We start from the raw sequence: 14,004 nt of genomic DNA, 5'->3' as shown, positions 1-14,004 counted from the left end.
TGGCTTTGCCTTTTCTTTAAAAAAGTAGGTAAATGTAGAGTATGTATCAAGCCACCCCCTGGGTTTCCTTCAGATTTGCTATCTAGATAATCCATGAATAAGCAAGATGTAAATATCCTGTAGTATGAGCGTGAGGTGATATTTATTTTATAGAGCAAACACATGATATTAATAGATATTGAATCTCTTGGGAAGCAAATGGGGTCTTGTCTCAAGTTTTCACAGGCAAAGCAGCTCTGCAAGAACTGCACTGTGTGGGCCAACTACTTTCTCTCATGTGATAGGAACAAAGAACAGCCAAGGATCTGGAATCCAGCAGTCCGTGTCTCAGAATCTTTGGGTTGCTTGCCCAAAAGTTTTCCATTTCTATTCTCAGAGAAGTTGAATGAACTGTAGAATTATGTGCAACTCTCTAATTTATTTTGGCCTGGCAGCCAGAAAGTCCATGATTCCTGGAATTTGTTGAACAGAATGATCTAAGGCCACCTAAATGCCTGTTTGTCTACTTTGAGGCAAGTTTGAAATTGACCATTCCCTTGGGAAGACAGAACTACATCCCACTGATTGCACTGTTGTTTTGAAGCATATAGTAAACACAACTACAGAGGGTTCAGGGTGATGCAAAACGAAAATAAACCCTTTGCCACCAGTACTGAAATTGTCTGAGTTATAGCCATAAAAGACAATGTGTGCATTGAATGAAATTAGACTGAAATCACTAGAATACCCCAGATTTGTGTAGAAAATAGAATGGAATGGAAATTTTTTCTTAAATGAATAGTTTTCCCATTTGCAATCTGTTGGTAAGATTGTTACCAATCTCTGGGGGGTTATCATGAGGATAGATGAGATGATACATGCTGCTCCATGCCAAATCTTGAACAAGCTATTTGAGTTTAAATCAGAATAAAAGGCAGATACATAGATCTGAAATTATCTTTTGAATCAGTTGGCCATCCTGGAACAAAATAGTGATCAATAGGTGAAATTTCAGTGACACTCAGAACTGTGAGCAAAGTTTTCACCTACCTGAACAGGGTATAGAATGCAACTTATTTTTTTAAGAATTGTTTCCTATTTATTCTGCTTTTCTAAATTTCCTTGATTCCTTATTGTTTTAAGGGGTTGTGGTGGGTTTTTTTTGCAATAACTATAGATTCTTAACAAGCTGCAAGTTTAGTATAGAGAAGCCCTGTGTACTATAGTAAATATCAAAACCAGAAAAATGGACATTGGTACAAGGTGTAGATACAACTTTGTCATCTTACCCCATGTGCAGATTCATGCAAACACCACCTCAGACTGAAATGTGGTGAATTCTCTCAACACAAAGGAGTGATCACCCATGGTGCCCATCTGCTGCTATAATACATTGATACTGTCAAACACAATGAGGACTATGAAATTTGAGATCAGAAACCTGTAGTTCTTGTCCTAGCTTGGTTACTCACGAGCTAGTTAGCCATGAGCAAGTGTCTCAGTCACTTTCTGCCTCAGTTTCTTCATTTTACATGGGTTGGTTGTTAGTAAGTCCCAGATGATTTAATAGATGTGAAAGTTCTCAGTGAAGTCAAACACGAGGAAAATGCCAGGTGCTGTTATTAGCTAGGAGGAATAAAACTTGGAATCCCCTAACCTTCACCACTGAAATTCATTTTTTTATCACAATGTGCTACTCTAGCTGTAATAGGTGGAACTGAAGACTGGGACTTTTAACTCTCTTCATCTTACAGTAAGATCTGGGAAAATCAAGGGCCAGTTGGGAGTAAGGTCTCTCTCTGTTCAGTTTGCCTTCACAAGCACGGGTTGAATAGATCATTTCTACCTGGTTGAGTATAGAAGTAGTTAAAATCTTAGTCACCCAAAAATATATCTTCCATTGTCTGTGATAGTTCTTTGTAATCTCATTTGGGTCACTTTGAAATCTATGAGTCAGCCCAAGACCAAAATGGACTTTTGCCATTCCTCTGAAAACCTTTTTGTAGCCCTTATGAAGCTCAGAAAATGTAAAACAATTCTGGCCAAAATTATTGCACTAAAATTAGAATATTTGAAACTATAACATGGTTTGCATCACCAAAAACAGAAAAATTATTTCAATATTCAACTATAGGCGATTGTTAAGTAATTTTCACAAACAAACTGAACATAAAAAGGTAGTATACAAAGTATTTATTGACATAGAAAGATATTCAAAATGTGTAATTATATGAAAACAGAACAGATTGAAATATTTATAAAGCAATGTATTTCAGTATCTATTCATAGAAAACAATCTGAAAGACCATGCACCAAATTGTTACAAATATCTTATTTTGAATTTATTTTCATTTGCTTCTCCCTATTTCCTGCAATGAGTATATATTCTTTCGGGTTTTGTTATTTTTATTATTATGTTCAGTTAGCCAACATATAATACATCATTAGTTTTTGATATAGTGTTCAATGATTCATTAGTTGTGTATAACACCCAGTGCTCATCACAACACGTGCCCTCCTTACTTTTTAATTTGTTACATTGCTGTAGAATTTGGGTATGACAAAATTCACTCATTTTAAATATGAAATTCAATGAGTTTTGAAAAATATACACAGTCATGTAACCACTAGCACAACATTGAGAACATTTCCATTACCTCTCCAGATTTTCTTTTGCTTACCACCAGCACCATCCCCAGGCAATCATTGATCTTCTCTCTGTCACTATTTGCCTTTTCTAGAATTTATAGAACTGGAATCATATACTATGTGGTATTTATGTCTGTTTTTTTCTTCATTAACATAATACTTTTGAGATTCATTCATGTTGTTGTGTTTATGAGTATTTCAATCCTTTTTTTATTGCTTTGTCACATACCATTGTATGAAAATACCCTATTTTGTTTATCCATTTACCAACTGAAAGACACTTTAGTTGTTTGTTTGGTTATCATGAAAAAAGCTGTTATTGAACATTTGTGTACAAGGCTTTGTAGACATCTTAAGTAGAAGTGCTTGGTTAAATGGTAAGTGTACATTTATAAAAAAATGCCTAAAATGTTTTTCAAAGTGACTGTCTCATTTATATTCCCATCAGCAATATAAGAGAGTTCCCATTTCTTCACATCCTCTTCAATACTTGCTTTTGCAAGTCTTTTTAATTTGAGATATTCTAGTAGTTAGGTGATGGCATCTTTTGGTGTTTTTAACTTTCATCTTCATTTTCCTAATGCAAATATCCTTTTGTCTGTTCAAATCTTTTATCAATATTTTTATCAGATTGTATGTCTTCATAATATTGACTTTTGAGAGTTCTTTATGAAGTCTAGATACAAGTACTTTATCAGATATATTTTTCTCACAGCCTGAACCTCACCTTTTCAGGTATTTTTTTAATTCTTGTTTATTTATTCTTAAATTACCATATAATTAACATACTGTCTTGTATTAGTTTCAAGTGTACCATATACTCCTTCAACAACTCTACATATTACTTCGTGCTCATCATAAGTGTACTTTTAGTCCCCTTCAACTATCTCACCCACCCCCCCACCCATCTCTCTCTGGCCACAACCAGTGTGTCCTCTACACTTAAGAGCCTGTGTTTTTTTTTTTTTTTTTGCTTGCCTTTTCAGATTTTTTAAACAGCATCTTTGGAATAGTAAAGAATCCTAATTTTGGAGAAAGCACAGTTATCAATTATTTCTGTTATAATCCATGCTTTTACTGTTATATCTAGTGTATCTTTGCCTAACTCTAGATTAGAAAGATTTGTTTCTACATTTTCTTACAGTATTACAATTTTAAGTTTAACATGTATGTCTATGATGCATTTTCAGTTTTGGGGTTTTTTTTTTGTAAATATGGTGTGAGGTAAGAGTAAATTGTTCTTATCCATATAGATACTCAATTGTTCCAGTAATATATATGAAAAAAAACTATTCTTTCTCTGTCAAATTACTGTAGCACATTTGTCAAATAATTATGTGGATTTATTTCCGGATTCCGTTTAGTTCCATTGGTTTATATATCTGTCCTTACACTACTAATATCTCATTGTCTTGATTAATGTAGCTTTAGTATACATATTTAAATCATGTGTTTTAAATCCTCCATATTTGAGCTTTATTAGAATTGTTTTAGCTATTCTATATTTTTTGAATTTGCATGTAATTTTACAATCTGCTTGTAAATTTGTACAAAATACTCTTGGAATTCTGATTGAAGTTTTATTAAATCTTTAGATCAATTTGAAGACAATTGTCATTTTAACAATAAGATTTCAAATTAATTGACTTGACATTTCTATTTATTTAGATGTTCTTTACTTTTTAATTTTATTATGTTAATCACCATACATTACATCATTAGTTTTTGATGTAGTGTTCCATGATTAATTGTTTGCATATAACACCCAGTGCTCCATTTAGTACATGCCCTCTTTAATACCCATCACCAGGCTAACCCATCCCCCCACCCCTCTCCCCTCTAGAACCCTCAGTTTCTCAGAGTCCATGTTCTCTAATGGTTCATCTCTCCATCTGATTTCCCCCACTTCATTTTTCCCTTCTGCTATCTTCTTCTTTTTTTTTTAACATATAATGTATTATTTGTTTCAGAGGTACAGGTTGGTGACTCAACAGTCTTACACAATTCACAGTGCTCACCATAGCACATACCCTCCCCACTGTCCATCACCCAGCCACCCCATCCCTCCCACCCCCAACCACTCCAGCAACCTTCAGTTTCTTTCCTGAGATTAAGAACTCCTCATATCAGTGAGGTCCTATGATACATATCTTTCTCTGACTGACTTATTATGCTCAGCATAATACCCTCCAGTTCCATCCATGTCATTGCATATGGCAAGATTTCATTTCTTTTGATGGCTGCATAATATTCCATTGTGTATATATGTATATATATATATACACACACCATTTCTTTATCCATTCATCTGTCGATGGACATCTTGGCTCTTTCCACGGTTTGGCTATTGTGGACGTTGCTGCTATAAACATTGGGGTGCACGTACCCTTTCGGATCACTACACTTGTATCTTTGGGGTAAATACCCAGTAGTGCAATTGCTGGGTCGTAGGACAGCTTTATTTTCAACTTTTTGAGGAACCTCCATACTGTTTTCCAGAGTGGCTGCACCAGCTTGCATTCCCACCAACAGCGTAGGAGGGTTCCCCTTTCTCCGCATCCCTGCCAACATCTGTCATTTCCTGACTTGTTAATTTTAGCCATTCTGACTGGTGTGAGGTGGTATCTCACTGAGGTTTTGATTTGGATTTCCCTTATGCCGAGCGATGTTGAGCACTTTTTCATGTGTCTGTTGGCCATTTGGATGTCTTCTTTGCAGAAATATCTGTTCATGTCTTCTGCCCATTTCTTGACTGGATCATTTGTTCTTTGGGTGTTGAGTTTGGTAAGTTCTTTATAGATTTTGGATACTAGCCCTTTATCTGATATGTCATTTGCAAATATCTTCTCCCATTCTGTCGGTTGTCTTTTGGTTTTGTGGACTGTTTCTCTTGCTATGCAAAGCTTTTTATCTTGATGAAGTCCCAACAGTTCATTTTTGCCCTGACTTCCCTTGTCTTTGGCGATGTTTCTCGGAAGATGTTGCTGCGGCTGAGGTCGAAGAGGTTGCCGCCTGTGTTCTCCTTTAGGATTTTGATGGACTCTTGTCTCACATTTAGGTCTTTCAACCATTTGGAGTCTATTTTTGTGTGTGGTGTAAGGAAATGGTCCAGTTTCCTTCTTCTGCCTGTGACTGTCCAATTTTCCCAACACCATTTGTTGAAGAGACTGTCTTTTTTCCATTGGACATTCTCCCCTGGGAGGAGTGGCATGGGAGTGCACTGCAGGGATCTGCTGGGTTTGGAGACTCCACACAGGGTCATGTGTCAGAGATAGAAATGCTTGGTGACAGGCCGGGTGAGCACAGAGTGAGGCCAGACACCGGGGAGACGGGAGTGATTGACTGCTTTTCTCCAGGGGCTCACTGAGGAGTGGGGCCCCGGGTTCTCAGTTCCTCCCGGGCAGAGATTGGGAGGCTGCCATGTTCACTCTCATCCTCCAAAGCTGTTCAGAAAGCTTGCAGGGAACAAAAGCTACAAGAGAGCAAACCTGAGCAGATTACTTAGCCCAGACTGGCAAGAGTGGTGCATTCCATCTCAGGCAAAGATATTTGAGAGTCACTGCAACAGGCCCCTCCCCCAGAAGATAACCAACAACCAGCCAAGACCAAGTTTAGCCATCAATGAGAATGGCAGACTCAAGCACTAGGGGAATAGAGCACATGAATTCATTCCTTTTCCCCCATGATTCTTCAGTCTTTCAAAGTTAATTTTTAAAATTTTCTTTTTGTTTTCTTTTTCTACTTTTTTTTGAATTTTTCTTTCTCCCTTTTTCAGCCAACATCTTATCAATCCTTTTTTTTAATCTTTTTTATTTTTCATTTTTAGACTCATATTCTATTCTTTCATTGTAGTTAACCTTATTTTTGGTATATATATAAGTTGTTCTCTCTTTAAAATTTTGGAATACAGTTCCTTCTAACAGACTAAAATATACCCTAAATCTCTAGTGTATCAATTTGTTCTAGGATTCTGCCTGATCACATTCTCTCCCCCCTTATATTTTTCAAATTTCTCTTCTTTCTTTTTTCAAACAATTTCTTATCTTATCAATTCCTTTTATAAAATCTTTTATAATTTTCATCTTTACAGTCATATTCCATCCCTACATCGTATTTAACCTTATTTTTGTACACATATAAGTTTTTCTTTCTTTAAAATTTTGGGAGGCAATTTTTTCTAACAGCCCACAATATGCCTAGGGTGCCTGGGTGGCTGAGTCATTAAGTGTCTGCCTTCAGAGTCATGATCCCAGGGTCCTGGGATCGAGCCCTGCATCAGGCTCCCTGCTCCACGGGAGACCTTCTTCTCCCTGTCCTACTCTCCCTGCTTCTATTCCTTCTCTCATGTCTCTCTCTCTTTCAAATAAATAAAAAAAAAATCTTAAAAGAAAAAAATGCCCAAAATCTAGGGTGTGGCACAGATCTATTCACCATTCTGATCATATTTGATCATATCCTTTTTTTCTTTTTTTTCTTATTTCTTTCTTTCCCATTCTTTTCCCTGGTTTCAGGTCTCTTCTGATTTGTGTAGTGTATATTTTTCTGGGGTCGTTGTTACCCTGTTCATATTTTGTTCTCTCATTCATCTACTCTCCTCTGGACAAAATGACCAGACAGAAAAAATCAACTCAAAAAAAAGAACAAGAGGCCATACCAACTGCCAGGGACCTAATCAATACAGACATTAGTAAGGTGTTGGAACTAGAGTTCAGAATGATGATTTTAAAGATACTAGCTGGGCTTGAAAAAAGCATGGAAGATATTAAAGAAACCCTCTCTGGAGAAATAAAAGAACTAAAATCTAACCAAGTCAAAATCAAAAAGGCTATTAATGAGGTGCAATCAAAAATGGAGGCTGAAACTGCTAGGATAAATGAGGCAGAAGAGAGAATTAGTGATATGGAAGACCAAAGGCAGAAGGTATATCGGAGCAAACTATAGCAGAAAACTTCCCTAATTTGGGGAAGGAAACAGGCACCAAAATCCAGGAGGCACAGAGAGCCCCCCAAAATCAATAAAAATAGGTCAATGCCCCAACATCTGATAGTAAAACTTACAGGTCTCAGAGACAAAGAGAAAATCCTGAAAGCAGCTTGGGACAAGAGGTCTGTAACCTACAATGGTAGAAACATTAGACTGGCAAGAGACCTATCCACAGAGACCTGGCAGGCCAGAAAGGACTGGCATGATATATTCAGAGCACTAAATGAGAGAAATATGCAGCCAAGAATACTGTATCCAGCTAGGCTGTCATTGAAAATTGAAGGAGAGATAAAAGCTTCCAGGACAAACAAAAACTAAAGGAATTTGCAAACACAAAACCAGCCCTACAAGAAATATTGACAGGGGTCCTCTAAGCGAAGAGAGAGCCTAAAAGTAACATAGACCAGAAAGGAACAGAGACAATATACAGTCACAGTCACCTTACAGGCAATACAATTGCACTAAATTCATATCTTTCAATAGTTACCCTGAATGTAAACGGGCTAAATGCCCCAATCAAAAGACACAGGGTATCAGGTTGGATAAAAAAACATGACCCGTCGATATGCTGTCTGCCAGAGACTCATTTTAGACGCAAAGACACCTCCAGATTGAAAGTGAGGGGGTGGAAAACCATTTACCATGCTAACGGACACCAAAAGAAAGCTGGGGTGGCAATCTTTATATCAGACAAATTAGATTTTAAACCAAAGACTATAATAAGAGATGAGGAAGGACACCATATCCTACTTAAAGGGTCTATCCAACAAGATCTAACAGTTGTAAATATCTATGGCCCTAACATGGGAGCAGCCAATTATATAAGGCAATTAATAACAAAAGCAAAGAAACACATCGACAACAATACAATAATAGTGGGGGACTTTAACACCCCCCTGATTGAAATGGACAGATCATCTAAGCAAAAGATCAACAAGGAAATAAAGGCTTTAAATGACACACTGGACCAAATGGACTTCACAGATATATTCAGAACATTCCATCCCAAAGCAACAGAATACGCATTCTTCTCTAGTGCCCATGGAACATTCTCCAGAATAGATCACATCTTAGGTCACAAATCAGGTCTCAACCGGTACCAAAAGATTGGGATCATTCCCTGTATATTTTCTGACTACAATGCTTTGAAACTAGAACTCAGTCACAAGAGGAAAGTTAGAAAGAACTCAAATACAGGGAGGCTAAAGAGCATCCTACTAAAGAATGAATGGGTCAACCAGGAAATTAAAGAAGAATTTTAAAAATTCATGGAAACAAGTGAAAATGAAAACACAACTCTTCAAAATCTTAGGGACGCAGCAAAGGCAGTCCTAAGAGGAAAGTATATAGCAATACAAGCCTTTCTCAAGAAACAAGAAAGGTCTCAAATACACAACCTAACCCTAGACCTAAAGGAGCTGGAGAAAGAACAGCAAATAAAGCCTAAACCCAGCAGGAGAAGAGAAATCATAAAGATCAGAGCAGAAATCAATGAACTAGAAACCAAAAGAACAGTAGAAGAGATCAACGAAACTAGGAGCTGGTTCTTTGAAAGAATAAATAAGATTGATAAACCCCGGGGTACCTGGGTGGCTCAGTCGTTAAGCATCTGCCTTCGGCTCAGGTCATGATCCCAGGGTCCTGGGATCGAGCCCCGCATCGGGCTCCCTGCTCTGAGGGAAGCCTGCTTCTCCCTCTCCCACTCCCCCTGCTTGTGTTCCCTCTCTCACTGTGTCTCTCTCTGTCAAATAAATAAATAAAATCTTAAAAAAAATTGATAAACCCCTGACCAGACCTATCAAAAAGAAAAGAGAAATGACCCAAATAAATAAAATCATGAATGAGAGAGGAGAGATCACAACCAACACGAAAGAAATACAATTATAAGAACATATTATGAGCAACAGTATGCCAGCAAATTAGATAACCTGGAGGAAATGGATGCATTCCTAGAGATGTATCAACTACCAAAACTGAACCAGGAAGAAATAGAAAACCTGAACAGACATATAACCACTAAGGAAATTGAAGCAGTCATCAAAAATCTCCCAACAAACAAGAGCCCAGGGCCAGATGGCTTCCCAGGGGAATTCTACCAAACATTAAAGAAGAATTAATACCTATTCTTCTGAAACTGTTCCAAAAAATAGAAATGGAAGGAAAACTTCCAAACTCGTTTTATGAGGCTGCCATTACCTTGATCCCAAAATCAGACAAAGACCCCATCAAAAAGGAGAATAACAGACCAATATCCCTGATGAACATGGATGCAAAAATTCTCACCAAAATACTAGGCAATAGGATCCAACGGTACATTAAAAGGATTATTCACCACGACCAAGTGGGATTTATCCCTGGGCTGCCAGGTTGGTTCACCATCCACAAATCGATCAATGTGATACAATACATTAATAAAAGAAAGAACAAGAACCATATGATCCTCTCAATAGATGCAGAAAAAGCATTTGACAAAGTACAGCATCCTTTCTTGATTAAAACGCTTCAGAGTGTAGGGATAGAGGGTACATACCTCAATTATCATAAAAGCCATCTATGAAAAACCCACAGCAAATATCATTCGTAATGGGTAAAAACTGGGAGCTTTCCCTCTAAGGTCAGGAACGCGGCAGGGATGTCCACTATCACCACTGCTATTCAACATAGTACTGCACGTCCTAGCCTCAGCAATCAGACAACAAAAAGAAATAAAATGCATCCGAATTGGCAAAGAAGAAGTCAAACTCTCACTCTTTGCAGATAATATGATACTTTATGTGGAAAACCCAAAAGACTCCATCCCAAAACTGCTAGAACTCATACAGGAATTCAGTAAAGTGGCAGGATATAAAATCAATGCACAGAAATCAGTGGCATTTTTATATACACCACCAACAAGACAGAAGAAAGAGAAATTAAGGAGTCAATCCCATTTACAGTTGCACCCAAAACCATAAGATACCTAGGAATCAATCTAACCAAAGAGGCAAAGAATCTGTACTCAGAAAACTATAAAACACTCATGAAGGAAATTGAGGAAGACACAAAGAAATGGAAAAACGTTCCATGCTCATGGATTGGAAGAAAAAAGGAAGGGCCACCATGTTGTCAACTGTGAACTATACACAGAAGGTTCTAGAAAGTCCTGAAAGACTTGAAAAAGCAAAGTGACAGAATGACAACCTCTGCAGATGAGTTAATGATGTCTAGGTGACTGTTTAACATGAATTGTTTAATAGAGTGAATGTGTAATCAAGAAGAAAAAAATCTATTCTAAAAAAACAAACAAACAAATATCGTGAAGATGTCAATGCCACCTAGAGCAATCTACACATTTAATGCAATCCCTATCAAAATACCATCAAATATTTTCAAAGAAATGGAACAAATAATCCTAAAATTTGTATGGAACCAGAAAAGACCCCGAATAGCCAGAAGAATGTTGAAGAAGAAAAGCTAAGCTGGTGGCATCACAATTCCGGACTTCAAGCTCGATTAACTAGCTGTCATCATCAAGACAGTATGGTACTGGCACAAAAACAGACACATAGATCAATGGAACAGAATTGAGAGCCCAGAAATGGACCCTCAACTCTATGGTCAACTCATCTTGGACAAAGCAGGAAAGAATGTCCAATGGAAAAAAGACAGTCTCTTCAACAAATGGTGTTGGGAAAATTGGACAGCCACGTGCAGAAGAAGGAAACTGGACCATTTCCTTACACCACACACAAAAATAGACTCCAAATGGTTGAAAGACCTAAATGTGAGACAAGAGTCCATCAAAATCCTAAAGGAGAACACAGGCGGCAACCTCTTCGACCTCAGCCACAGCAACTTCTTCCGAGAAACATCGCCAAAGACAAGAGAAGCCAGGGCAAAAATGAACTGTTGGGACTTCATCAAGATAAAAAGCTTTTGCATAGCAAGAGAAACAGTCAACAAAACCAAAAGACAACCGACAGAATGGGAGAAGATATTTGCAAATGACATATCAGATAAAGGGCTAGTATCCAAAATCTATAAAGAACTTACCAAACTCAACACCCAAAGAACAAATGATCCAGTCAAGAAATGGGCAGAAGACATGAACAGATATTTCTGCAAAGAAGACATCCAAATGGCCAACAGACACATGAAAAAGTGCTCAACATTGCTCGGCATAAGGGAAATCCAAATCAAAACCTCAGTGAGATACCACCTCACACCAGTCAGAATGGCTAAAATTAACAAGTCAGGAAATGACAGATGTTGGCAGGGATGCGGAGAAAGGGGAACCCTCCTACGCTGTTGGTGGAAATGCAAGCTGGTGCAGCCACTCTGGAAAACAGTATGGAGGTTCCTCAAAAAGTTGAAAATAAAGCTGCCCTATGACCCAGCAATTGCACTACTGGGTATTTACCCCAAAGATACAAATGTAGTGATCCGAAGGGGTACGTGCACCCCGATGTTTATAGCAGCAACATCCACAATAGCCAAACTATGGAAAGAGCCAAGATGTCCATCAACAGATGAATGGATAAAGAAGAGGTGGTATATAGACACAATGGAATATTATGCAGCCATCCAAAGGAATGAGAACTTGCCATTTGCAACGACGTGGATGGAACTGGAGGGTGTTATGCTGAGTGAAATAAGTCAATCAGAGAAAGACATGTATCATATGACCTCACTGATATGAGGAATTCTTAATCTCAGGAAACAGACTGAGGGTTGCTGGAGTGGTGCGGGGTGGGAGGGATGGGGTGGTTAGGTGGACATTGGGGTGGGTATGTGCTATGGTGAGCACTGTGAATTGTGTAAGACTATTGATTCACCGACATGTACCGCTGATACAAATAATACATTATATGTCAAAAAAAAGAAGAAGAAGAAGAAGATAACGGGAAGAGAAAAATGAAGGGGGGTAAGTCGGAGGGGGAGACGAACCATGAGAGACTATGGACTCTGAGAAACAAACTGAGGGTTCTAGAGGGGAGGGGGTGGGGGGATGGGTTAGCCTGGTGATGGGTATTAAAGAGGGTACTTATTGAATGGAGCACTGGGTGTTATATGCCAACAATGAATGATGGAACACTACATCAAATAAATAAATAAATAAATAAATAAATAAATAAATAAATAGGGAAAAAAAGTTAAGCAGCAGAAAAAAAAACCACGTTGTTGCTACAAAATGTTAACCATCATCTGAACTTTCAGCAAGTTATAACCACTGATCACAGATCACCATAACAAATATAATAGTAATGAAACAGTTGGCTAGGCACAATGCAAGGAAGCCTAGTGGGAGCCAGAGCCTCCCAGGGAGGAGCTGCGCAGCAACTGGCACCCACCAGGGGAGGGGCAGTGGGAGCGGCTGAAGCCAGGACAGGAGGTGAGTGGAGCCCCAAGGCTGAGGTCCCAACGAAAATGAGCACACAAAGCACCTCCCCTGGCAGGGGGCAGGCGCCTCAGTCTCCCCACTGCACCTGGACCTGTGCTTCCTCTGCTCCAGCCTCCATGGACTTGCACTGCTGCAGTGGGTGCTGGGGTGGCTGGTGTGGGCCCTGACTGCCCAACCGTACCACCTGTACCTGGCCTATGGCTGGGTCATGTTCATTGCTGTCTTCCTCTGGCCGGTGACAATTGTCTTCTACATCCTCTGCCTGTTTCAGCTGCATGTGAGGTTGTATATGGTGCCCTGGCCACTGGTGTTAATGATATTTAACATGGGCACCACCATTCTTGACATTACAGTCTTCATCACCTGCTCTGCTGTCCTTGAGCTGAGGTTCCTGAAGGGCACACTGCCGAATAACCAGTGTATAGTTGCCTCTTTCTTCGCATGTTTAGTGATGATTGCCCATGGAGTGAGTGCTTTCTTCAGCTTCCAGGCCTGGCAGGGCATGGGCAGAAATGCAGCCACCAATCACATGGCTGGTGGCTACACCTAGACCACCTGTACCAGGTCCCATTGTGGGCCGGCCCACAAGCCAGCGGCCTGAGACCTTTATGGAGTTAGCCTGGAAGGGACTACACTTGCTCTGCTCATCAGACTCTGGCTCGCTCAGCACTCCTAAGGCATCAGGATCCTTCCTCTGGTTTGGCACAAGTCTGTGTGCACATGGGCTGGAAAGAGGCCAATGGCTGACACCACCTGCCTATCCCCCACATTTAGTGGAAGGTGAGGGGGCATACAGGACTTTCAGTGTCTCTGCTTTGTCTTTAGTAGAAAAAGGCTGGGGCCCAGACTTCTCTCCAACACTAAATACACTAACAAGGACTCCAGACCGGCAGCCCCTGACCCACCACAGAAAAGGCTAACAAACAATGTGTGTTTATCTTAGTCTTTGTGTCCGAACTGCAGAGCATGCTCTTGGATCCTGTCTGATTCCCTAAAACACAATTCTGATCTGA

At 39.2% G+C, this 14,004-nt stretch overlaps 1 pseudogene; it reads left to right on the top strand.

Annotated features, from left to right (window-relative positions):
* Positions 1-12,876: 12,876 nt before the first annotated feature.
* Positions 12,877-13,541, top strand: LOC114200341 (plasmolipin pseudogene; annotated as a pseudogene).
* The last annotated feature ends 463 nt before the right edge of the window (positions 13,542-14,004 follow it).

This window comes from Eumetopias jubatus, unplaced genomic scaffold (assembly GCF_037043125.1).
Source record: "Eumetopias jubatus isolate StellerSeaLion01/CBP00866 unplaced genomic scaffold, mEumJub1_p1.0 scaffold_14, whole genome shotgun sequence".
NCBI classification, from domain to species: domain Eukaryota; kingdom Metazoa; phylum Chordata; class Mammalia; order Carnivora; family Otariidae; genus Eumetopias; species Eumetopias jubatus.
Note: the sequence above shows the minus strand (reverse complement) of the source record. Positions and strands in the feature narration are given on the sequence as shown.